A 27,895-nucleotide genomic window follows, 5' to 3' on the forward strand; every position below is an offset into this window, starting at 1 on the left:
CGACCTTATAATGTAGGGCACGTTGACGTGACAGCTAAGAAAAGAGACCTCTCACTTCAGCATGGTGCCTGTCCTCGCCTGGTGCAGGAGGTCCTGCCTCGCATGTCGAGCCAAGACGTGAAATCATCTCAGAAGTGCTCCAGCAGGCCACAGCTATTTCCGACTGCCTACAATCTGATCGGTGAATGGAGAGGCAGTGCACAACATTTCACTAAAATTACTTATTTGATACTCAAGGATGCAGACATACACAAATAAGGTCGCCAATGCTGATCCTCTTTCAGGAACTGTGAACTTGGTACCAACACAGAGTGAATCTAGCCAGGATCTATTGGTGTAAGTTCAGGAGTATCAACCAGCTCATCTGCACAGCAACTTGCAAATGGTAGAATACTCATTTAAACCTTGGCCAGCTCAGAATATGAAAATACACCTGATTCCATGATACAACTAGAAACCAATACGCACTGATGATGTTGGATGGATTTGCAATCAAATAGAGGGCGCGCGATAGAGAGATAATAAATGTTTCCACTGACTGTTGCAATCCAGTGGAACAGTTGAGTTGTGTGAGTGTGGAATGTGGACAATGGGGATATACGCATTATTGACTCCATGATAGAAAACTACCAGAATAGTTATTGAAGGCAGTAGGCAAGTCTTGTTTGGTACAGTGTTGACCTTTGTTTAAACGGTTCGCTGTAAAATAAAACCAAGGGCCGGATTTGTTTTTTTAATCACTGGACCCTAGACTTGCACAGGTGTACAGAAACCAGAAGAGTTACCATTCAATGAATGTGCAGATGGTGTGTTTGGCCGACCAGTACATCTCCCATGTGAATGCCAAGTTTCCTGGCTCAGTGCATGACGCTTACATTTTGAGGAATAGCAGCATCCCTTATGTGATGGGGCAACTCCAGAGGCACTGTGTGTGGCTATTAGGTGAGGACATGGAGCCTATACAGTGTGACTAGGAATCTGGGTCTGGGGATGTCCCTAAGAGTTAGTGTGTGTCTAACAGCTTTCCCTCGACATTTGCAGGTGACTCTGGCTACCCCAACCTGTCATGGCTACTGACCCCAGTGAGGAATCCCAGGACAAGGGAAGAGGAATGCTACAATGAGGCCCATGGGCGAACTAGGAGGGTTATAGAGAGGACCTTCGGCCTCCTGAAGGTCAGGTTCAGGTACCTCCATATGACAGGTGGTTCCCTATTCTACTCACCAAAGAAGGTGTGCCAGATCATTGTGGCCTGCTGTATGCTTCACAACTTGGCTTTGCGACAACAGGTAGAGGTGTTGTGGCAGCTGTGGAGCCTGTGGACAGTGAAGAAGAGGAATCAGAAGAAGAGGACATCGACAACAGAAACACGGTGATTCATCAATACTTCCAGTGAAACACAGGTAAGAAGACATCACTGCCTACTACATCTGATATAATTGTTCTAACTGTCATCTGTCTGTCACTTTCACCCAGTGTATGGACCCTGAGTTGTCACTTTCCCTTTCAATTTCACAGATGTGGGTCCTACTGTGTGACATCTGCTTTGTTTCCGCATGGACTAGAGCCGTGTGACATAGGTATGTTGACAATACAATGGATATAGCATTTTCACACACTTATTGCAAATACACATTTTCGAAAGCACAGACTGACTCCAGATTGTTTTGTGCTTTAAGGGTGTTTATTTAAGTGCTAAATATTGGAGGGTGTTGTGAAATGATCAGGGGTGATGGTGGAGGAATGTCCATGGAAGAGTCCAGTTTATTAGTCTCACAGGTGCATTGTCCAAAGGGGCATGGGAAGTGGAGCTGGGGCAGTTTAAGGATGGACAGGGTGACAAAGTTGGACAGAAGGATGACAATCAGGGTGGTCTCATTTCTTGGCGGGGGTCTTGGCATTGTTCTCTGTCTTTGTCCTGGATCTCAGGGACCGCTTGCGGGGTGGTTCTCCATCTGCAGGGGGTGGGGTGCTGGTGTCGTGGTCCTGTGGTGGTGCCTCCTGTCCACTAGCGCTGGCGGAGGTGGTGGGCAGTTCATCCTCCAGGCTAGTATCAGGGGCCCCTTGTTGTGCCACAGTGTCCCTCCTGGTGTTGACGAGTTCCTTCAGCACCCCTACAATGGTGACCAGGGTGGTGTTGATGGATTTGAGTTCCTCCCTGAACCCCAAATGCGGTTCCTCTTGCAGCCGCTGGGTCTCCTGAAACTTGGCCAGTACCGTTGCCATCGTCTCCTGGGAATGGTGGTAGGCTCCCATGATGTTGGAGAGGGCCTCGTGGAGAGTGGGTTCCCTGGGCCTGTCCTCCCCCTGTCGCACAGCGGCCCTCCCAGTTCCCCTGTGTTCCTGGGCCTCTGTCCCCTGAACCGTGTGCCCACTACCACTGCCCCCAGGTCCCTGGTGTTGTTGGGGTGGTGGGTTAGTCTGGGTTACCTGTAGTGGTGGACGTACTGCTGCTTGACGAGTCCTGGGGACGGAGGTATGGGCCTGCTGGGTGGGTGCTATGCTAGTGTTTCCATAAGGGGGAGGCACTGTTGTGGCTTGTGCCAGTGTGAGGGGAACCGACTGTCCCGAGGTCCGGGATGGGCCAGACTGGTCATCTAGATCCAGTTGGACAGAGCTGCTGTCATCACTGTGGGCCTCTTCTGTGGGTGGAGTGGACATGTCTGGACCCTCCTGTCCGGTGACGTTGAGTAGGGGTCCTGCAGGGGTGTAAAGGCATGATTATTGCATCTGTGTGTGCCATCGTGTGCAATGGGTGGGTGACCCTGTACCCTAGTGCTTGCATTCTTGTGTGGGACCTTGTGTGATAATTGTTTAGCGGTGTGTTTGAGTATGTGTAGTGGCCATGCATTGGTGATTGGGGTCCATGCTTTGGTGTTGCATGCCGGGCTTGGTGTTGGGAAGGGTGGGTTGTGATAGTGGGACATATGTGTGGAGTTGGAGTGATGGGGGTGAGGGCGAGGGTGGGGGTATGTGATAGCATGCAGGTTGGGTGGGGGATGTAATAGCTAAGATTTGACTTACCAGAATCCATTCCTCCAGCTACTCCTGTGAGGCCCTCAGGATGCAGTATAGCCAAGACCTACTCCTCCCATGTTGTCAGTTGTGGGGGAGGAGGTGGGGGTCCGCCGCCAGTCCTCTGAACTGCAATGTGGTGTCTTGAGACCACGGAACGTACCTTCCCCCGTAGGTCGTTCCACCTCTTCCTGATGTCATCCCATGTTCTTGGGTGCTGTCCCACTGCATTGACCCTGTCCACGATTCTGCGCCATAGCTCCATCTTCCTAGCTATGGTGGTGTGCTGCACCTGTGATCCGAATAGCTGTGGCTCTACCCGGATGATTTCCTCCACCATGGCCCTGAGCTCCTCCTCAGAGAATCTGTGGATGTCTTTGCGGTGCCATGGGGTGGTGTGGGTGAGGTGTGGGGTGGTGTGTGTTGTGATGTGTGGAGTGATGTTTAGGGGTGTGTGGTGTTTTGTGCGTGGATGTTGTTTGAGTGATGGTGTTGAGTGCCTGTGGATGCTAGTTTGTAGATGGTGGTGTCTCTCTCTGGCCTTCAGTCGCAATTGTGGTCGTAAGGGTTTGTGGGTGATGTGGGTGTGTGTTTTATATTGTATTGGATGTGTGGGAGTGGTGTGTGTGTGTGTCTCAGGTGTGTGTATTTCGATTTGTCCAATGTGGCAGTGTTTTGTAAATGTGTGTGTATTTTGAGCACGGCGGTGTGTACCGCCAATGGAATACCGCGGTTGAAAGACTGCCGCATGGATTCGTGGGTCGTGATAGTGTGGGCGTATTCCTGTTGGCGTGACGTGGAGGTTTTGTTATCGCCAATCGCCATTATGACCTTTGGTGTGGCGGACTTGTGTGGGTGTCTAAATTTTGGCTGATTCCGAGCTGTGGGTCATAATAGCTGTGGTGGAATTCCGCGGCGGTGTGTTGGCGGTCTTCTGCACGGCGGTAAGCAGCATTTACCACCAATGTTGTAATGACCCCCTAAGTCTGAACGTAGGAAGTTGACCGGGACCTCGCAGCCAGCGTGTCCGAGGAGGGCTCCAAGGACGTCGGTTCAAGATCCAGGTTTGCCCCGGTCGAAGGATTTTCACCCCAAAAAAACAACTAAGTCCGAAGGTAAAAATCTCCACCAAGGGCTCCCGCGACGCGTATCCGAGGAAGAGTTCCAGGAGGTCTGATTGGACTGGCAGGTTCGTCCCGCTGAAGAAAATCTTCAGAAAAACTTCTAAGTCCGAAGGTAAACTTTTGACCGAGGCCTCCCGCGGGCTGTAGCCGAGCCAGGCTCCATTGAGGTCGGCCTTAAACTTTGACTTTGCCCCTGTCGAGGTGCGATCAGATGACCAGATTGGCTCTTTTTGTTTCTAGGTGCTAGAAAACAATAAAAAAAAAAAAATAATCATATCTCCGGTTCCCCCTATCCCATTTTATTAGTTTTAGTGTCATTTTAAAGATAAAAATATAATCTATTTTGGGAAATTGGTTTTGGATTTTTAAACAGTTTCCTGTGTTTTATTTAATTACTGTTTTGTGATATTTGAATGCTTTACACTCTGTCTCCTAAGTTAAGCCTTGTCGCTCGTTGTCAAGCTACCAAGGGTTGAGCTGGGTTTAATTTACTGAGACCTAACTGGACCTAAGTGGAGGATAGTGGCCTATTGCTAAGTGTAGGTACTTACCTGCACTTACCAATAACCCATTTTCCAACACAGTGATCGGTGTAAATGGTAACAATGTTTCTAGCTCCCAAGAGGTGATAGCACCAATCTTAGCTTGATCGCTAAGTGCTCCCGCTCTGCCAAAGTGTAATTTTGTTCAGCTGGTAGCAGCTTCTTAGAGGAGTATGCCACTGAATGATTATGCCCAGACTCAGCACCTTGTTGGGTGAGAATACCACCCACTGCTACCTGGGATGCGTCAGCTTCTACAAATAATGGAAGGGTGATGGAGGATGGTAGCTTCAGTAAAGGCCTTTTTTAGTGACTGAAAGGCTTCCTCAGCTTGAGAATCCCAAAGAAAAGTAACACCTTACTTCAGCAAGCATGTGATTGGTGACACTACCATGGAAAATTGTGGGAGAGAGTGCCTGTAAAAATTGGTGAAGCTAAGAAAGCACTGAGGGGCATATTTATACTCCGTCTGCGCCGATTGTGCATCAAATATTTTGACACACAATCAGCGCAAACGTTGCCCCGTATTTAAACTTTGACGCCCGTTCCCGCGGACAACAAAATTCCACTGTGTGCGTCATTGGCTTAAAGGACCGTGCGTCGTATTTATGCCTTCGGGCAAAAATGACGCACGGCGGGAGGCGGAGCCAAAAAATGATGCACAGCTTGATTTGCGTAAAAAATTAACGCCTGGGTCAGGGCAGGCGTTAAAATGGGGCAAACACACCTGTATTTAATCAGAACACACAGAACAAACAGCAGAGCAGCAGAGCAGCAACAGGGAGCTATGGAGGTGATTCTAATCCAGCGTGCACGCAGACGCAGAGTCCAGCAGCAACAACAGCAGCTACAACAACATCAGCAGGGACCCCAAAGGCAGCGCAGAAGGCAGGAGAGGGTATTCCGCCCAAGATCCACCCTGCAGGGCCTCAGGGAACACGACATCATACAGAGGTACCAGTTGAACTGGCGGGCCATTCAGCAGCTGCTGCGCAACATTGAACAGCAGTAGGCCCCCATTTTGGTGACACCCCGCACCATCCCAACAGAAACAAAGCTGCTTGCCGTACTTCATATGCTGGCAAGTGGCTCTTTCCAAACAACTGGTGCCCTGGTTGGCGGAATATCACAACCATCATTCGCCGCCTTTTTGCCCAAAGTACTGGATGCCATCATTCGACTGACACCCGCCACATCTGCTTCCCTAACACACTGCAGAAGCAGCAGGAAACAAAACAGGGGTTCTACCTCATCAGTGGCTTCCCACACGTCCTTGGTGCAATCGACTGCACACATGTACGCCTTGTGCCACGTGCTGCAACTGAACACCTCTACCGCAACAGGAAGCACACACATTCCATCAACGTGCAGGCCATAGTCGATCACCAGGGATTGATCACCAACATCGTGGCTAAATATCCTGGGAGTGTACATGACTCATTCATCTTCCGTCACTGCACCATCAATGAACACTTCCAGGTTGGACGGTATGGCAATGGACTACTTGTTGGTAAGTACAAAAACCTACCTATATACACACTGCACAGCAACCCTCTAGGACACACAACACATACACCACAACAGCAACATGTCAACAGGAACATACTGAGGTCGTGACATCGCTAGCCATGTTTCTGAAGTCACCATTGAACCTGTCACACATCGGAAATTACTGTACAGCCTAATGTTAAGACGGTAATGAGTGTGGTTCCCTAAATGTCACCTTGCAAATTGTAAGTGTCCCAATGACCTTTACAATTAATACATTGCATAAGTTTCAAGGTATGGGATGTCCAGGGTACTTTGATACGAACGTGTTAACAACACTTTCAATTTTAACTGTGCATGGAACTATCATCTCACCCCCAGTGAAGACACACGGACACCTGTATCACAAGTCACAATGCTAGGGAGGGCACACTGTACTGTAAATCACAAAACATACTGCTGACAAACGGTCAGCAGGCAAACACTCGTTCAGCCAAGGAAACAACACAATGCAGATGGTACAGCCATACAAGCATAGGATGCCACATTAGTACACAAAAGAGTCACAGACAACACAAGACAACTACTGCCATGAAAGGTCTTTTCAATAGTGCCAGCTACATCAACATGATCCCATTCATTTTCTCTTGCAGCTGATCAGGGGTATGGCATCCAGCCATGGATTATGACACCTTTTGGCAACCTAAGTACTGCTGCAGAGCGTGCATACAACGACGCACATAGGAGGACAAACAGCATTGTCGAGCGGACCTTCGGCATCCTCAAGTCAAGTTTCTGCTGCCTAGACATCACTGGTGGTAGCCTCCTATATTCCCCGAGATGGTCTGTCGGATCATCCTCACATGTGCAATATTGCACAACATTTGTATCAAAAGAAACATTCCCCTCCTGGAACCAGAGCCACACATGCCTGAAGAGGAGGAAGAGGAGGATGCTGGCCTGCAACAGGAGGGGGAACTACAGAACACGGCCGCTGGTATACGCAGGCGGCAACAGATTGTAAATAATTTCTTCTGAATATGATCACCTTCACCACTTTAGTTAACTAATTTAAATAAACACCTATTCTAATCACCATATCATGGTCTAGCTATTCCTTTTTGCACACCTTCATCTCATCAAAATAAGAGTGTTGCCTCATGGAGCATTGCTGAGATACTGAGTAGGACACGGAACATCCCAGAGCTAATGTGATGCCGAACATACAACGGTCACATACACACACACTCTTAATGACATATATCATGTACATATCTCCTTTGAAGGCCAATAGCAGAGGACCACAACTATTTCACATATACATGTTGAAAGCAAGGTCCAACGCAGCATATGGCACACAACTATGACACCATCACTCAATAAGGGGAAAACAAGCCTCATACATGAGGCTGTCAATGTGCATTGGCATCAGTAACAGGAATGCCTGACCAGACCCTTGACAGCAGTTAGTCCAACTGCATCCAATATTTGCAAGGACTATCTGTGACTAGAGTTCCATAGAAGCAGAACATAGACAGCACAAGTGCCACACATATGACATGCATTGCGCAGATGACATTCCATGTACATGTCAGCCCATTTCCTAACTCATTACACACCCATGCACCTGGTCACAACCCACCTGTCGGAAGACGTCCCTGGAATACTAAGATGTGTACCCTGATAATACCTCCTCTACACACACAGACCAACATTAGCGAACCAGTGTGCTACACCCTTTCACATGGTATGCCATTGTCATAGAACATATGACTGCAAGGACGTCAGGTCAATTTATACACTGTCTTCTAGTTTCAAAGCCCTGTTAGCACTTGCAGATTGCTTCCCCCTGTGAAAATGTCTGTTGGCCCTTAGAATGCAAGTCTCACCTACAGGACTGGTGAGAAACAGATGCAGCCCACACCTACGATCACCTCCATGCACACCACACATATCAAAAAACACTGCCCCTGATGATGCCTGGAACAGCATAGGAGTTGCCATTATGTCAAATTCACCGTCAGCCATTGATACTAAGTAAGCCGTGTAACACAGCCACTGGGTTCATTTGTCACCTTCAAAAACACAGGACGGACACAGTTTGACATGTCAACTGTATACTTTGTCCTCAAAACAGTCTCAGTCAGACCACTGATTACATAACTTGTCAAGTAACTGGATCCTGAATCACCTTGCATTCTGTCAGCCTGACTGGCAACTGTCTGTGTGTCACAGTTAAGTATCCCTGTGTCTACATATGTACCACACTTGCATTAGAAAACCTGCCATTCATCAGGGGACATTGGGCATGGGCTTCTTCCATGCATACCCAAATACCTTGTATAGCATCATCTGCCTTTTAACTGTAACATTTGAGTTACATCCTCTTGGAAAAGCAAAAATCATGGCCCATCCCTTGTCTGGGTTGCATTTATGCATGAATGACAAAGTGTGACAGTGTCCCAGGTCCGTAGGCAGGGATTGGGTACGGGGCTTTCAGCACAACCAGCAACCTCCTATAATGTCCATGAATAATACACAAATGTCAGGACCATGACAGTTCACACACAGCATCACAGTGCGCACAACATAGTGATGGGCCGTGTGTGGTGAATAGCTGCGAGAATAATCAGCACAGAGGCTATGATGTTCCCAGATGCAGTGGGAAGTGCAGAGGCCAACCTGTGTACGAATGTTGTAATGACACCTGCTGGAACATGACACCTGAGACATTATCTCACTCAGCACACCAAGGTTGCCCTGTTGACTGTCTCATTACACGTCTTTAGTGATGACACAGGGTGGGACCATCCACATGTTGGTTCACATGTCCACATCTACTTTACTCACATTGATCAACCAAGGATACTCAGTAGTTACAGGAATAGCTGCCACTGACTCATGATGAGTCCTGGACCGAACTGTGACACATTACACCCCAAACAATATACAGGATCATCATTGGACCACACACATGAACAAGACACCTATGTGCAATTGATCACTGGAAATATGTGGACACCTGCTGTCTTGTATGCTGGTCCACCACAGCCACTTGATAATTGGGGCTCACTTCTATGGCCTCAACTGTGGTGTCATCATACATTTGAGATTCACCCTGGTCTGTCTGTGCAAACAACATGGTACCCACTTCCTCAATGCATGTGTATGACTCACTGTGGGATTCACCAACTAGTGCCTAGGAAGCTCTTACCAATACTCTAGGACATAGGATGTAGAAAATGTGGACCATTGACATGAACAAGCGTCTTCCATCCATCTGGTGCATGCTATGTCACATGTGGTGTCTACGTGACGCTAAAACTTGGAAGTACACTTTACGGGTGTTGTTAAATGTATGACTAACACATGCCTTTGCTCATTTTCAATTTGACTTGCATCTAAGGATTGGACACATGGACGTCACATTCATACAACCATATGTACAATTATGCTTCATGTGATACACACACATTTGGTCAACCAACACATTAGTTGTCAAAGCACACACTTTGAGCCAAAGACATTTAGGTATTGTACATATGTGTGTCACATTGCTATCCTTTCGTTATGCCAAACATGCACAATTAGTGCAACACATATATGTAGGCCACACTTATGACCATCTATTGCATCAGCCAACTGTAAAAATACTGTGAAGGGTGTAGTGGATGATGTTCTGCTGCAGTATGATGTAACACATGTGAACATACACCATCAACACCATACTGTCTTCAATTAGCCAATCTCTGATGTGTTCCAAATGTAAAATAACCAAAAATCAAGTAAAAATGCCCCAAACCAGTTAATGCACTGTAATTTTGACGCCCCTAGCGGTGTGCGTCATTTTTTGTTTACCAGAACTGTATTTGCGTCATTTTTTTGACGCACAGGAGTGAAATTTTGCCCGCATCCAGATATTTGTACAGTCCATGTATGATTATGTGGATGCGGGTTAATATTCACATCTGTGCGTCAAAAAAAATTACGCAAATACAGTTTTGGTAAATGAAAAATGACGCATAACTCGAAAAAGGCGGGACTTTTCATACAGGAAGTGATGTAATAGGATATCCTATTGACAGAGAAGTACAGATGTACCAACATTTAGGCCAACTATGTTGACGCAATTGCTAGACTGACTTTAGAATCACTACATGATGCTGAAAATGAGTGCTGCCTTCACGTCAATTGATAATAGCAAAGTGGCTCAAACACTGGTCTCATGTTAGTCTGGTGAGTGTGGAAGGAAAGCGTTCACAGAAGTACTATGAATGTGTGGGATTATTTGGTTTCTTGATCTTTTTGGATACATGTCAGTTCATGATTTGAAAACATTGTGAAAAGGTGTAAGGTGCCCTCAGCTAACATCTTAAGATGTTTGTTGGAATTAGTTGAGCCACAATCCAAATATGGATGGCAGTCCAAGTGTATGCACATAGCTTCACATCTCCATGGCTGGTGCAAAGCACCATAGCTGGGCTACATCAATTGACTATACTGTAACAACAGGATGGCTTACAGGAGTCCCTGCCCCTCCCTCTGTACATTGGGCCTATGTGCAATATATGTGTCCTGGCCACAAGGCATGTTTGACTGGTAATGCAGTCCTCAAGTAACCAGGCGTTGGATGTTTCTCTTGGATGTACATGATGAGACGATTACACTGCATATTTTTTAGTGCTCACCAATTATGGGGCAAGTTTACAACCACATGATAGTTAGGGCCAATGTATGTGTGCAGATATGTGTGTAATTGTCACAGGAGACCCATGCTATGTACAAGTTGGCCGTGAAATATCAGATGCAGTACCATCATGTCTGAATGGCTGCCATGTCCTTAATCAGCCTACACATTGTAAATGTTTATGAAATTGTTGCACTGAGCACAGATTTTGAGCAAATTTCTTCCTTCCATACCTTACAGGTGGACCAGCACCCTACTCTGTGGGAGAGGTGGCGACATTTGAGGACCTCGACCATTCCAGTAAGTGTTGATATGTCTGTTATGTGTTGTGTTTGCTGGTTATGGACTCGTGTGAGTTGGACGCATAGCAAGGTGTGATGCGTTGGGCAAGTTTTTCACTTGTTCCATGAGTGGGAATGCAGTTCTCACATGTTTTGAGTTTGCCAATGCGTATCCAATGGTATCATGTAGGGATTGTAGGACATCCCTGTAGGCCCCACTGTGAGTACAGGGGATAGTCATGTGTCTGACACTTGTATCACCAAGAGTCGCAATGGAAGTCAGCCCCTATTTAGTCAGCCTGTCAGACCCACATTCTCTAAGATTGGTGGAGCTAATAGCTTCCCAATAGACATCTGCTTCACTATTTACCTAGGTAAGTTTGAAACTGTAGGTAGAACCTCCTAGCAGCATGTACTTCCACATGTAGTGCAACAAGTCTGTGGAACCTGAGTGTAATGGCCTAGGTGTGCATGCAATTCATGATCATGGGTGTTCTAGCAACTCTGTGTCTGATGTAAGTCAGGCCTCACTGGAAGTATATGTTGTGTACTAAGTTCTGCATTTCCTGACATGTCTGACCCTATGAGTGCTCTAGGGTTTGCTGACTCCAAATTGTAGATAAACCTTACCTGTGGTGTGTCTGTAGAGACAAACATGTGTGGAGTTGACTATACACTCCTCGGTGTACATGTTGTTGGCAAATTATAGTTGTGTATCCACCGCCCCCCCTCAAACACGGGCATGGGTTTGTGAATGAGGTACCTAGTATTGATGCTACCAGTATGTTACACATACCTGTGAATAAGGGACGGTTTGGTTGCATACTAGTATACACACTCAGATTTGGCACTTGGTACCATACTGGAAAGTCCAGTTACAACTTGCAGACCATGTGGCTTTAGTTTTGCTTTCCGTACACTGACATTTGTATCCCAGCGCTTGGTGAAGGATATGCAGCATGATTCTTAGATGTTAACTGTCAGAACTCAGATTGGAAGTCAAAGTCAGTTGTTACCCATCTTGTGGGTTATGGATGTGCTTTGTGTGATGTGACCTTTGTTGTCTGGCCTGCCATATACTTCCTCAGGGACATTCAATGCTCTGTATCGTGATATGAGCTGTTACAAGTACAGTAGATGTAATGTCTGATTAACTTGCTGTGCCGTTTCACACAATGCAGTTACTAATGTAGCATATCTGCATTTGTCTTCACAGCTGCTAACATGACTGCAGACCAGGTCCGTGAATTTCAGCGTCGGGCCATGCAATACCAGCACATCCTGCTGGTGGAGTCGGGGTTCCGGAGGATGGCCCGGCGATATCGCCATGAACGTGCCTCCGGGGCATGGCGAGCCTTCCCACAGGGTGGGCCTACTTTGCTCACCACAGCCACCACAGAAACAACCACCAATCAGAGCCAGGTGGCCCCACCCAAAGCTGCCACTGTTGATCCAACATCTGCTGGACTTCCTGGCCCCAGCATTGCCACCGGTGCAGGACAGCCCACACAGACCTCCTCCACCGGTACCCAGACTGCCACTGCTCCAGCTGTTGACCCCGCAGCCTCAAATAGACTTGAACAAAAGATGGACAAAGTACTGCGCAAGGTGAGTCACCTGAGCCGGGACGTGCAGCACATTAAACGGCGGGTCAAGGATATAAAGAGGACCCTCCGGAGGGCCAACCTCTAGACAGTTGATTTGATGGACATGATACCCTCCCCTCCCTCCTCTTTCCTTGTTCTTATAGTTAGTGGGCTTAGGGGGGTAAGTTTTAGGTTAGTATAGGCTGTTAGTTTAGTTAGTGTTCGTGGATGGGGGGTCCTGCTTGTTTCTTTTTTGACTTATTACATGTGTGCGGGCTATGTTGGGGTTCTTGTGTGTAAAAAAAAAAAAAAATCCTCAAAAAATATATATTTGTTTAGGATAGTATAGTATGTGTTTAGGTTAGTATGTGTTGTCCTCAATGTGTCCCGTCTCATAAGGGGGATGGGGGGTAGATGTTTAGAACATTTCGTTACATGTGATTAGTAAGTGTAGTTTAGGTTAGTTAGGGACAGTTGTGGGTAATGGGTAGTCAGGGTAGATTAGGGTAGGTAAGATTTTTCCTTCAGTTTCCTCATCTATGGTTAGCTTTTAATAAATATTTGGTTACCCCTTAATAGTATGTGTTGAATGGTACTTGATCGTGGGTTTGAATTCAGTGTACATCAATTTGGTACTATAACATCTGTGTCCTATGCTACAAACAAATCCCAACTTAGCTGTAAGATTGGCAGCTACCCCAGAGCTACCTTGCAAAGTTTCCACCGTTTGTTGCAACCACCAATCACAGTTAATATGGATCCCAATGTGTTTCTGTCGATAAGTATGTTTTCTAAGTCACAAACAGTGCTTCCAGACTTGGTATTGGGGGAACAGTTTTAGGTCTGACTGCAGTGTGATGATCAAGGACACCCTTATAAGATGAGTTCTCGTAGGCACTCTTGTATTCTTGTCTTCATGACTCACATACATCATTTGTGACACAGTTCAGCATTAGTACCTATTAGTATGTAAACTCAGACAGCTTCATTCATGCAGTTTTTGTATTGTTTGCTTAGATTTGTGTGCACTGTTATGTGTTAGTATTGCATGGTGACAACTTTTTTCTGCCACTATTTGATGACTTAGATATCCCCTGAGGAAGCATTATTCTGTGCAACACAGCATGATGGTGTATGGTTTCTCACTTCATCAGATATGTCCCTCAGGATGGGCAGAGTATGATGCAATCATGGGCACTGTGCAGAATTATCAGACTACATAATATCAGAACAGTTGTATTGAAAAGCTATGTAATTTGACAGTAGGCACATTTCAGTTATCTACTGCACAGTTGATATGTCACATTACCCAGAGACAGATTTGTTGTGTAAGTGCTATTTATTGAAAAGTGCTATATGTACATTGGAGTGATATCTTGCATTGTGATCCTACTGAAGGGGTTACGGAAATGCTTTTGACATGCTGGGGTGATGTTTCAGACAGTGCAGAGGGACAGGATTTGCCAATGAGTAAGAGAGAGACAATCACAGGGCAGGCTGACAAGATATACAGTGGTAAGCAGAACAGTCATTAAGTAGAGTTGTAAGACTGGCATGTTATAAAGCGCAGGACCTTGGTAATAGTTGGACATGTGGCAGGGACTAGTGCTTCCGGGTACTTTTCCATGTGAAAGTGATCTGTTCCATGTCTTCTTCTTCTGATGTGTGTGTTGCCTCCTCTGTCCTGGTTGTTGTTGGTTGTGAAGGGGCAACACACACCTCAGTGTTAGAAGACGTGGAGTCAGACATCCCGGTCGCTGCTCCCTGTGAAGGTCTTAAGGGCAGTACTGCAGCAAGGAGGGTCTGCTGGTTCTTGAGAATAGCAGCCACATCACGATGGTAGGCAGCCAGGTCTGCCCTGAGGGGTTCAATGTTGCATTTGTGCACGCTTTGACAGGATTGCTGTTGTAGGTGTTTGGTCAACTGTATTACAGCTGTGCGGATTTCCTTCTGGGTTTTCTGCAGTTCCTGCCAGATAGATGTTAGGGCTTGCATAGCTGCTGCCTGATCTGCAGATGACATCATGCACAAACTCATCCCCTCAAGGCTGGCTGCCATATTTTTCATCCCCACCCGCACCTCCTTGGCCAGCTCCCGCTGTACTCCAACTACAGTTCTCTCAAAGCTTGTGCCAGTGTCGTCTGAGTCCTCAGCTGTATTGGAGCTGGCAGGTCTTACAATTGGGGTGGTGGGTGGTTCCTCTGCGATGGCTGCTTGTTCTGTGCTCCTCCTTGTGACAGACGGTGGGGTCTGGAGGGTTTCAAGGACCTTTTGGATGGTCTCCTGGGAAATGTTTATCGGCTCGTCATCCATGTCATCAGGGAAATCTGGGACAGGCATATCGGCAGGAGATCCATCTTCCTCTGCAATGAAACAGGGTACAATTAGTGTGTCTGTTTTGTGGCAATTTTGATGTGACGTGCCTGCCTTTTGATGAATTCACTTTGTGATCTTGTTTTGTGTTCATTTCTCCGGTCCTTCAGATGGGCATTCTTCCAGGCCTATGGCCCACTTGTGTGTCAAATGTATGTTATTGAGTTATCAGACTTGTCAGCCTCATCGCCTCTAGGGGTTGATTTTTGCAAAATAGAGAATTGCCACCTTCTTTTCCTACTCGACCCTCCGTGTACATCCATTCTCATGGTGAGACCTTTCACTGGCTGTGGGTGTTCTGATGGCCCTGGCAGCACACTTAACAATCTGGACCTGCCCCAATCTCTGATCTTTCACTTCGACTTAAATGTAATAGACATGTGGCATATCCTATGCATGGCAATGTTATGATCCGATATGGATGTTGACATTGTTAATGTGTCCTGCTGATGTTGGTGAATGTGTGTTACAATGGATTGCCCTGATAGTCGTATCAGTGTCCTATTTCCTCCTCTGACTGTGCAGGTGTATGTCAGTGACCGGTTCCATGTGTCCCCCCCTCAATGCTGTTGTCTGAGCAGTATGACATTTGGGATGTTGCCTTGTTACCCAGGCACAGGATGGACCCTGACATATGCAGCATGGGTGTGTCCTTAGTGCTGTGTAGCTCCTATTGTTGTTTACATTGGCTGATGTTTGTGACAACTATGGGTATTGAAATTTGAGAGTACTGGGGACTTTGTCTTATTTCTGGGGATTGTTGCAGTTGTCATCCTCACCCCCTAATTTAGGTGTGTATGATCCATGGCGAGGTTACTGCCATTGGCTACTTGAGCTGCACACAGAGCAGAGGTGGTAGTGGCAACTGTTGTTGCAGTTACATTGCAGTTGTTGGTATGGCTAGAGGATTGCTTATAGGGCCCTAGTTAATGTAGGGGGTATGTTGGCTGACGTGTGCCAGGATGTCAGTTTAACGTAGTGGCCTTCCCTCCTGTCGTGGCTTTCCCTTTGCTCCATTGTTGGCATGACAGCATGCCCCCATGGGACTGTTGTTGGTGTAGTGTAATGGTGTGCCCCAGCTTCTGTCTGTGCAGGCCATGCCCCCATGCCGTGCCCCTTTACCCATGCCACTCCATGTATATGATGACTTACATGCAATGTGTAGTAGGTATTCCCCCCGTTGTAGTTGACATTAGTGCATTTTAATTCCCCATGCGACTTACCCTGCATGTGCGTTGTGTCCTGGTAGTCTGCGCTGTCCTGTCCTTGAATCCCTGTGACGATCTCCTCAGGGATGATGGCTGCGACCATCTCGTCCATGTGGTCCAGGGCCTCCTGGTGTGCTGGACTCCCACCTCCAGTCTGCAGTGCTGCCTTCCTGTTCCTGGCCATTTTTTCCTTGGTCCTGCGCTTGCAGTCATGCCAGCGTTTCTTGCACTCGATGACTGTTCTGCATACTTCAGCCACACTGTTAATCTTGTCGACAATTTGTTGCCATATGGCCTCTCTCCTACTGATTGGCAACTTTGATGTGACAAACAGTTGGTGCTGGTGTTCCGTCACCTCTTTAACCAGTATTTCCTGTTCCTCGGCACTAAAGCGACACTTTCTTTTCTTCTTAAAAGTGTCCTGGTTCTTGTGTGGGTCCTCCTGGCTGGTTCCTGGTCTGCTGTCATCTTCCTGGGGTCTGTGTTGGCATCTGGGATCCATTTTGGCTCTCCTCTGGTGAAATGGCTGTGTCCGCTGGGTTTTTTGACGCTATTGCGTAAAAAAACGGCGCATATCCGGTTTGCGGTGTCGTAAATCGACCCACAGTCATTTCCGCCGCGTTAACGGCATTTTCCTTTACGGCTTGACGCCGCGGTGCGCGTCAAAAATATTGACTCCCACCTGTTGTTTGCGCCGCCGTGCGTCAAAGTATAAATCTGACGCCCGCACGGCGCACCAAAATGGCATTAGCCGGCGGTAATATTTTTGACGCAAAACTGCGCCGGCGCAGTTTTGCGTCAAAAAGTATAAATATGGCCCTGAATTTCCTTACTTTATTGTGGAGCTTCCTAATTCAGAATGGCCTGTATCTTGTTTTTGTCCATAGCAATGACATCAGGAGATATGACATATCCCCAAAACTCTATTGTTCATGCATGAAATGCACACTTCTCTAATTTGGTAAATAAGTGGGGTTCACGTAATTTCTGAAGAACTGCCTTCACATGTGCTGTATGTTCCTCTGGGGTAGATGAATAGATCAGAATGTCATCTAGGTAAACTGTTACACAGACATCCAGAAACTCTTATAACACCTCATTTACAAACAAATTGGAAGGCAGTAGCAGCATTACACAGGCCAAAGGGCATCACTGTAGATTAAAAGAGCTCAAACTTGGTCGGCAATGCTGTCTTCCATTCATCACCCTCTAAAACACAGATCAAATAATAGGCCCTCCTCAAATCAAGGTTGGTGTAGATGGTGGAGTTTCACACTTGATCTAAAACAACCGGTGTTAGAGGAAGGGGGTAGCGTTTTTGATTGTCACCTTGTTAACTGCGCTGTATGGTAGCGTGGCTTCAGGGATCACATCAATATGGCAATCGTAAGATCAATGTGGTGGTAATTGGGTGGCCTGTTGTTCAATTGAAGATGTCATGAAAGTCTGGTAAGGACCAGGTAAGGCCTGTGAGTCAGGGACAGAAGCAGCAAGAGTGGATGAGCACTGCAAGTGTGTCACCAGTTCAGGTGGTTCCTGATAGCAGGAATGCCAGCAGTGCTCTGAGTTCAGTGTGACCGCCCTAGCTACCCAATCTATTTTTGGGTTGTGTACTCGGAGTCATGGGACACCTAAACTGGCACCAAAAACTGGAGTATCAATTATATCAAATTGGATCGCCTCAAAATGTTTATTGGCACACATCATGGTTAAAGGACTAGTCTGATGTTCGATAAGTCCAGAGGATAATCCCGAACCATCAACAGCTCTCACTGGCTCTGGAGTGTGTTTCTTAATCATAGTGATCCCCACGGTCTTAGCAAGACCTATATCCGAGAAATTCCCAGTGGCTCCCGAGTCAAGTAATAGCAGAAGGACCTTTTTATACTTGGGCAGACAAAATCCAGGTGACTATTAGGGTAAGGTGACGAGGTACCTGAATCATGGTATTAGCTAGGAAATGTGAGACCTTACTCCTAGGGTTGCTCGATAAGACGGTCCCAGGTTTTACTGAGCTTGGTAGTTTTCCGCCTGTTTGAAAGGTCCTGAATCTGACATAGCTACTGCGCCCGCTGCTTTCTTAGAAGTAGTGGATTTATTTGTACATTCTCGAGAAAAATGCCCAGGTTTGCTACAATACAGACAAAGATTCAACTTCCTTCTACACTCCTTCTCTTCCTTGGACAAGGGTCCTCTCACTCCTCCAATTTGCATGGGTTCTGAGGAGCCATGACTAGAAGTGGTTGGTTCTTTCCATTCTGGCTTAACCACCACTATTCGAGGTTCACCTCGTGATTTCTCACCTCTTCTTTCTGCCAAACGGTTATCCAACCGAACCACCAGGTCAATAAACTGTGAGCACTCAGTGGGCGGGTCAACTATCTGGGCTAGAACATCCTTAAGTTCGTCACGAAGGCCTTGATAGAAGATAAAGGTGTGTTTTTCTTCAAGTCACTCAGTCTCAGCAATGAGGCGATAAAAAGAGGTGATGTAAGTTAACAAATCTTTTTTACCCTGACAGAGACTCAGCAACCCGTTGCACTGGCTTCAATAAACAAATGTTTAGCGAAAACCATACACATGGATTCCTTAAAACAAGCAAAGTCATAGAGCAATGGGTTGTTCCGTTCCACTAGGGGAACAGACCAGTTTGCAGCGTTTCTTCCTAGATTAGAGATTATAAATGCCACCTTGGCGGCATCATTTGGGAAGGCCATTGGACGGCAGAGAAATTGTAAGTGACATTGGTTCATAAAGGTTTGGTATTTGGCACTGTCACCAAAAAACTTCTCAAGGGGAGCTAAGGGAACTGCAGTAGGTTTGGTGACAATGACCTGCATGGGTCATGTAGTGGAAGATAAACTTGGGTTAGTACTATGGCCAAAGTAGATATATTGAAAATGAGGTGGATTTACAATGGGGGTTCTTAGCTTGTATCTAGTGTCTTACCATGAAAAATCCTGGGGCTTTTGCATATGTAACTTGTAACGCAATTCAGTATTTTCAAGTCGAAGGGCTGACACTTTCTACTGTAAGCCCTGGAAGGACCTTATGATATCTGCCAAAGAAGGAGAGTCCTTGACAGGTGGCAATGCATGCTTTAAGGCTTTGGAAGACTCATCTTGGGATTCCATCGCCCAGGCAGCCCTGAATGTTGTGGCTTGGCTTTTAAGTTGTGGCGCGGCCAATCCCCTGAAAACCAGGCTGTCTGCAGGGACGATGACTGCTCTCCTGACCTCCTGAGGCACCTCACAGTGCTGCTGATTGCACCAGGGGCCCCGGCAGGTGCCCTAAAAGGGAGGGGGATTTGGCAAAAGAGAGAAAGAAACACTGCACTCCTTTTCACCACGTCCAGCCACGTGTGGTTCTTCAGGTTATGGAGGACTGTCAACGGAGCCCCTGAAAGATGCCTTTCTGTGATGAAATACGTTATTGGTGAAGCTATGTGCTATAAAGAGACAGTTTCACAACATTCAGTAAAACATGCACTAGTCTCATTAAACAGCATTCAAAAAGGCATGCATTGATCTCATTAATTCAGTCTAATTTGGTTATGACAGCACATTCACCTGGTAATATCAGAAACTTGGCCCTCTATCTCTTCTCACGATTAATATATACAAAAGGTGATGAAATCTGAATGTCTCTAAACAAATTAGGAATTTTTGCAAGTCTCTTTCATGGATCTGCACTTTCACATTATATTTTCTATGGTAAAACTACAACATAAAATGAGTTGCAATACTAAAAGCAAGAAAACTCACTTATAGAGTATTCCTAGCACTGAATTGCATAATCACTATTTACATAACATTAATTGCAATATGAAAAAACAAGTAAACTCACACTTAAAGTAATCCTAGCACAGAATTGCCTAATCACTATAAGTACAAAAAATAAACAAGTGGAGGATAGTGAAGTTCTGTCACGGTTCTCAGTTACAAAATGAAAGTTGTTAGGCCACCACGCTATATCTGTTATTCGACCCTCATCAAGGCCCCCACTCATAAATCATGTCTGTGTCCTTAAAAGAGGCCTTTGAAAGTCTCAAGAAGGCTAGAGTGCAATCAGTCTCAGTTTTCAGCTTTCACCAAAAAACAAAGCGACGATAATAAAATTCTATGCAAACAGATTCCAGACAGCATGCTCCACTTAGCTGACAGAAGTTTGTTCTTTCCAGATGTTCTCTGCTGAGGCTCTTTGCTGCCAGCCGAGTCAAGAGGGCAGCATGTGGGGCCTGAGGGAATTTGAGATTGCAGAGGGCTTTCCTTTCCAGACAGGAAGAAAACCAAACACAGTCATGTGCACAGCAAGAGTATTTATAGCCAGCATGACTCATGCTTTTTGAAAACAGGAGGCAACTGCTCCCTGGAGACCTTGGGGGCGTGGTAATTGCCTGGCACCCAATAAACAAGTGAACCTGACATATTTAGAAGCACGAGGACTTGACACAGTCACAAGTTTTCAACAAGCATTGGTGAAAACAACTATATAGTACAACAAGCATTGGTAGCATCAAGTACATATCAAACATTGACAATATCTATCCTGAAGTGCAGACAGTACAATGACGTTACAAGCAAACGAGTGGTGCTACACACACATGATTATAAGAATGCCCCTGAGGATGTTGACAAATTAGGCAGAGTTGTTGGGTCCTGATAATAATGCAAAGGGGTGGGCTATGCAGGGATGTGAGGCAGTGTGCTCCCAACCCCTCTTCTGCTTAAAAGGCTCCATGAGACAGCAAGATTATTAGCTGTGTAGATGCACCTGTGTGCCTGTGAGTGGAGTTGGAACAACTTAGCATTTACAGCAACCCAAGATGAAATTTTCCTTACTCTCTACTGATGATGGACAAAATATAGAAACATGTGCAGATGTCTAGAGATATACTGCACCATCTACAGCAACTTTGGTGAAAAACTACAGTCAAATTTGATGTATTCGTAAATTGTGTACCACATTTGCCATAATACAAAGGGATGAACTGTGCTGAGAAATGAGGCAGTGTGCTCCCAACCAACCTTCTGTTTAAAAGGCTTCCAGCACCAGCAAGCTGACAAGTTTTGGGGAAGCACCTGTGAGCCTGTGAGTGGTAATGTGACCTGTGAAAATTTTGGCAGCATTTCCAGCAACCACAGATAAAATGTCTTTGATCTCTACTGAGGAAGGATGGAATCCAGAAACCTATGCATGTGTCTAGAGATATACAGAAATATCTGCACCAACTTTGTTGAAAAACTACAGACAAATTTAAAGTAAGGGATATTTGTGTACCACATTTATCATAATTCAATGGTACAGACTGTACTGGGATATGTAGCAGTGTGCTCCCAAATCACCTTCTGTTTAAAGGGCTCCCTTAAGCCAGGAAGATGACAAGTTTTGGGGATGCACCTATGTGTCTCTGAGTATCACTGAGACTTTACGCAGCCTTTTAATCAAACCAATATAAATCTTCTTTGCTTTCTTCTGATGAAGGATGAAATTCGATACCCTGTACTGGTGTCTAGAGGCTTTCAGTACTTTGTGCACCAGCTTTGGTGAAAAACTACAGTCAAGTTTGAAGCAAGAGCAAACTGTGTACCACATTTACCATAATGCAAAGGGACGGGCTGTGCTGTGATTTAAGACAGTGTGCTCACACCCCCCTTCAGTTTTAAAGGGTCTCTTGAGCCAGCAAGCTGACAAGCTTTTTGAATTGCACCTTTGTGCCTGTAATTGGTACTTTGAACTGTGAAGATTTAGGTAGCATTTCCAGGCACCCCAGATGAAATTTCTTTGTGCTCTACCAATGAAGGATGAAAGTCAGAAACATATGCATGTTTCTAGAGATATAATAGCACTGTCTTCACCAACTTTGGTAACAACCTAGAGTCAAATTTAAAGTAAGTGCTAATTGTGCACTGCATTTAGCATACTGCAAAGGAATGAACTGTGCTGAGATATGAGACAGTGTGCTCCCAGCCCCCCTTCTGTTTAAAAGACCTTCTTCAGCCAGCATGCTGACAAGCTTTAGAAATCACCTGTGTGCCTGTGAGTGGTACTGTGACCTATGAAGATTTAGGTAGCATTTCCATCAACCCTAGATTAAAAGAATTTGTTCTCTACTGTTAAAGGGCAAAATCCAGAAACATATGCATGTGTCTAGAGATATACAGCACTATCCGCACCAATCTTGGTGAAAAACTACAGTCAAATTTGAAGTAAACACTAATCATGTACCACTTTTAGCATAACGCAAAGGGACTGACAGTGCTGGGATGTAAGGCACTGTGCTCCTAACCCCACTTCTGTTTAAAAGTGTCCCTTGAGATAGGAAGCTGACGAGCTTTGGAGATGCACCCATGTGCCTTTGAGTTGCACTGTGACCTGTGAAGATTTAGGCAGCACTTCCAACAACCCCAGATTACATTTTTTGGTCTTTACTGATGAAGGATGAAATCCAGAAACATATTCATGTGTCTAGAGATATGTGGCACTGTCTGCACTAACTTTGGTGAAAAGCTACAGTCAACTTTTAAATAACCACTAAGGGGCATATTTATACTCCGTTTGCGCCGGAATTGCGTCGGTTTTTTTGACGCAATTCCGATGCAAAACTAACTCCATATTTATACTTTGGCGTTAGACGCATCTAGCGCCAAAGTCCATGGAGTTTGCGTCATTTTTTAGCGTGGACACCTACTTTGCGTTAATTATATGCAAGGTAGGCGTTCCCGTCTAAAAAATTGACTCCGCGGCATGTGGGCCGTATTTACTCTCCCGGGCAAAATTCACGCCCGGGAGTGGGCGGGTCAAAAAAAGTGACGTACGGCCGCTTTTGCGCCGTTTTTTAGCGCCTGTAAAAGGCAGGCGTTAAGGGACCTGTGGGCTCGGAAGGAGCCCAGAGGTACCCTCCCATGCCCCCAGGGACACCCCCTGTCACCCTTGCCCACCCCAGGAGGACACCCAAGGCTGGAGGGACCCATCCCAGGGACATTAAGGTAAGTTCAGGTAAGTGTTTTTTGTTTAAAATTTTTGTGGCATAGGGGGGCCTGATTTGTGCCCCCCTACATGCCACTATGCCCAATGACCATGCCCAGGGGACAGAAGTCCCCTGGGCATGGCCATTGGGCAAGGGGGCATGACTCCTGTCTTTGCTAAGACAGGAGTCATTTCTATGGGGGTTGGGAGTCGAAATAAATGGCGCAAATCGGGTTGAGGCGAAAAATTTGCCTCAGCCTGACTTGCCCCATTTTTTCCCTCCCAAGCTCCATATCCCCCTACGCCGGCGCTGCCTGGTGTACGTCGTTTTTTTCAACGCACACCAGGCAGCGCCGGCGGCTAACGCCGGCTAACGCCGGCTAACGTCATTGATTAAATACGGCGCCCGCATGGCGCTTCAGAATGCCGTTAGCCGGCGCTAATTTTTTTGACGCAAAACTGCGTTAGCGCAGTTTTGCGTCAAAAAGTATAAATACGGGCCTAACTGTTTACCATAATTCAAATGGACAGACTGTGCTGGGATGTGAGGCAGTGTGCTTCCAACCCCTCTTCTGTTTAAAAGGCTTCCTTGAGCCAGCAAGATGACAAGCTTAGGAGATGCACCTTTGTGTCTGTGAGTGGTTCTGTGACCTGTGAAGATTTAGGCAGCATTTTCAACAACCCGATATGAAATTTCTTTGCTCTCTACTGATGAAGGGTGGAAACAAGAAACATATGCATGTGTCTAGATACATACAGTACTATCTGCACCAGCATTGGTGAAAAACTATAGTCAAATTTGAAGCAAGCACTAATTGTGTACCCCATTTACCGTAATGCAAAGGGACGAACTGTGCTGGGATATGAGGCAGTGTGCCCCAACACCTCTATGGTCCCTATTGTCCTACCTTCCATCCCTCGCTCCAGACTTACTACATGGAGGCTAAGCAATCCTTTGCTGAGGGACAGGATACAGTCTATTCAAGTGTAAGTGGGAGGCTGTGGCCAGGTCCTCCCTCCCATCCTGCCCAGGATGGTTATCTGGATGTTTCTGGCCCATCAGTAACCCCTAAGCTCCATTTAGGTGTGGCTGCCTAGAGGAAAGGGACAAAGCCCAAATGTCACCCACCCCAGACATGTATTGGAGACAGGTCCCAGGCTTGCAGGGATAAGACTAGGTAAATGCCAACTTTCTAACAGTGACATTTTTATAATTGCAACAATAAATCTGGCTTTGCCATTAAAGAGAACGTATTATTACATTTCCATAAGTAATAAACATGACACATCTACCCCTGTTCAATTAGAAATTCCAGCTTATTAAATCTAATAGGGACTCCCCAATGTTGTCTTTTGAGAGAGGTAGGCCTTGTGGAGGTGAAAAATGAAAATGTAAGGTTTTTCACTACCTGAAAATTGAAAAGTACAAACTTTTTACTTACATAGCACCCTGTCCTGTGAGCTACTTAGGGCCTACCTTAGTGGTGACCTGTATGTAATAAAAGTGATTTTAAGGTTTGTCAAGGGGTTTTAAGTGTCACATCGACATGGCAGTGTAACATTGCAGCCAGGCAGCAATGACAGGTTTGGGGCATCTTTTAAAGTGCTATTTAAGTGGGTGGCACAAACAGTGCTGCATGCCCATTAGCAGAATTTAAATGTACAGGTTCTGGGCTCATGTAGTACACTTTAATATGGCCTATGAGTATATTACATATGCCAATTAGGTATATACCGATCAAACCATGTTTTAGAAAGAGATCACATGCACTTTACAACTGGTTAGAAGTCCTAAGGCCAATAAAAACAAATTCAGCAAATTTAGAGGCAAGCAAGCAAAAAGTGTGGGGCAAGACCACTCTAAGGCTGTCAGGTTTAACAGTGCAAATTCAGACCTACCAACATAGAACGTGGGTTGGATACCCCAAGTAAGTTTGTCCCGGTCAATGATTTTACCTTTTGGTTTAATCTCTGAAAAGGACGTTGAAATCCTACATGGGCAAGATTGTATTCAATATCCACTGAATTCCTTTCAAAGCCAAATATCCACTCAATGAGGTTCAGTTAAAGTCATTGGTTCTCGTAGGAGAATTTCTGAGTGGAACAAAGGAAAATGTCATCATCACTGAAGACCTTGCGTCAAGTAGATACTTTTAGTGTCTTCACCTGGTCAAAATGTATTCCTTTGGATTAATTATGAAGCTCAAACTCTTTCAGTAGTACAAGCCTGGAGCCATATCTACCAAAGTCCCTTCAAAATTAGACACTGGCTTCTACCAAAACTTTGAGCCCCAGCCAGACCCTTCGACCCTTGCAGCCCTCTTGCTCATCTCTATCAACATCCAAGGGACCACCCTGACCACCTGGCCCACCATTTGAAATCAAGAAAGTGACCTGTCCATGCAGTCTATTGACTCCAGAGCACTGTTGTACCCCTGCCCTCACCACATATTTATTAAAGAACTGGATTCCATCAGTTGCATTCCTCACTCCAGTCCTGAATGACTCAATCATCATAGTCATCTACCCAGATGCCTGGAAATATGCCACAGTACTCCACATCCTCAGCAGAAAGCCAACTTTCTCCCGACCTCCTTCCTATCGTACCCGGCAAAAAACATGGAAAAGATGATAAATAGATGCCTAACCACCCACTTCACTAACAACCACCTTCACAATACCACTCAATCTGTATTCAAACCCAACCAGAGTACAGAGACAACTCTCATTGCCGCTATGGATCCCGCTATCTGTAAGACCAAGAACAGAGTTGGCATTCTATTCCACATTCTACCGGATCTTTCCACAGCCTTCTACACCGTCTTACACTTCATCATCGGGCCTGTCCTCATTGGATTTTCTCCTTCCTGACAGGCTGCACCCAGTTACTCAGTCTGGCACACTTTACCTAGGATGCTGTCAACCTCATCTGCAGAGATCCACAAGGATCTTCACTCAGCCCTTCTATGTCCAGCACCTACATGATCCCGCTTCCCAGCATCATCAATGCCATCATTTCCTATGTTGAACACAGTCAGCTCATATGCTTGCTCTTTGCAGACAAGATGCCAAACACGAGGTCCAGTTTCTCCACCTGCAGGACCAAAGTCACCAGACAGATGAACGTCAACAACCTCAAGCTCAACACAAATAAGATGGAAGTAGTAATTTTCTGCAAAGTCCCTTTGGCCTGGGAGTCCTGCTTCCATAAACTTACGATACTTAATAAGATCTTAAAAGAAAAACAGCTCCCAACCAAACACTTGCAGAAACGCTACCCAAAAGCTCATCACCACTGGCTCCCAATCCCCAAACAAGCACTTTTCAAACTCCTTGCGCACACTTACAAAGCCTCACATAAATTTAGCACCACCTATGTAAACAACCACATAAACTTCCAAAAGCCTACTAGACACCTACGCTCAGCCATAAACCTAACTGCACACACCACCCACATGCACAGAACCAGATCCACTGGTCGTGCCTTATCCTACCTCACTCCTAAAACCTGGGACGACCTGGCCCTGCAGATTACAGCCTCCTCCTCAATTTTTAAATTCCATAAGATACTGAAGACCTGACTCTTGACCTATCTCTGACCCTGGCATGTTTCTGCCTATACAGCTCTTTCTCCAGCACCAGAGTACTCTCCCTGGTGATTTGTGTACTATTCAAAAGTACATAACATAACACTGCTGCTGCAAGGTCCTGCTGACGTGCCAGAGGTCTTGAAAGTCCAAATATGTGCTATATCCGAGCTTTTCAGAGCTTCTGGAGTAGGTCCTCTTGGTCTATTGTGACGCTCCAATGACCTCAGTACAACACTAAGGAACCAGGGCTGGCTCCAGCTGAACCTGTCAGCATGGTCAGGTTCAGGTTCTGTTGCTACTGATCTGTAGGGCACTTCAGGATTAAGGTCTCTTGTTGCTTGATGTGTTCCTGCAGTTACACAGGAGGTCAGCCAACTGAGTCTCTGGGTCAACATTGTTCTGTTGAGCTGTGAGTGAGGTACCACAATCGTAGAATTCTTCAGCCAAAGGGTGGAGGTGACTCCTGGACACTCTATATTCAATAAGGGAAACGTTCCTAGGGGCAGACCTTCCCACTTTTGCAGCACATCTTATTTGCTTTACTGCAAACTATTCAGCCAGGCATGTATTTAGGGAAATGAGCAGCGCCCTTCTCTTCAGCTACACCATATTGACTTTGGGATCAGCACTCCTCCCAATAGCCTGGTGCCAAGCTGGTGACAGATGGCCTAAGGAACAAAAGACCTTCCTTCCTTTGGGCTCCCTTTAAACTTATGTTTAAATGGGCAGACTTCACTATGGTCCCTTTTAACTTAATGAAGCCCCATGACACTCCTTAGCTGTCCTATCTGTGCCAAAAGGACTCACATTGCTCAGTCGTAGGTCTTCCTGTAAAAGGGCGTACGTCTTTTTTCTTGTTCTGGGAGCATTTGTACACATCATTAAAGGGAAGCACTGACAGGGTCCAGCCGCTGACTAATGCTAATTAGCCTATTATTGGTTCAGGAAGGTAAAGTGTTACTTATTAAAAGCCACTTTTTATAAATATTTACTAACATCTGATTTCCCCAATGAACTGGATTTGTAACAAAT

This window comes from Pleurodeles waltl, chromosome 1_1 (genome assembly GCF_031143425.1).
Source record: "Pleurodeles waltl isolate 20211129_DDA chromosome 1_1, aPleWal1.hap1.20221129, whole genome shotgun sequence".
Lineage (NCBI taxonomy): Eukaryota > Metazoa > Chordata > Amphibia > Caudata > Salamandridae > Pleurodeles > Pleurodeles waltl.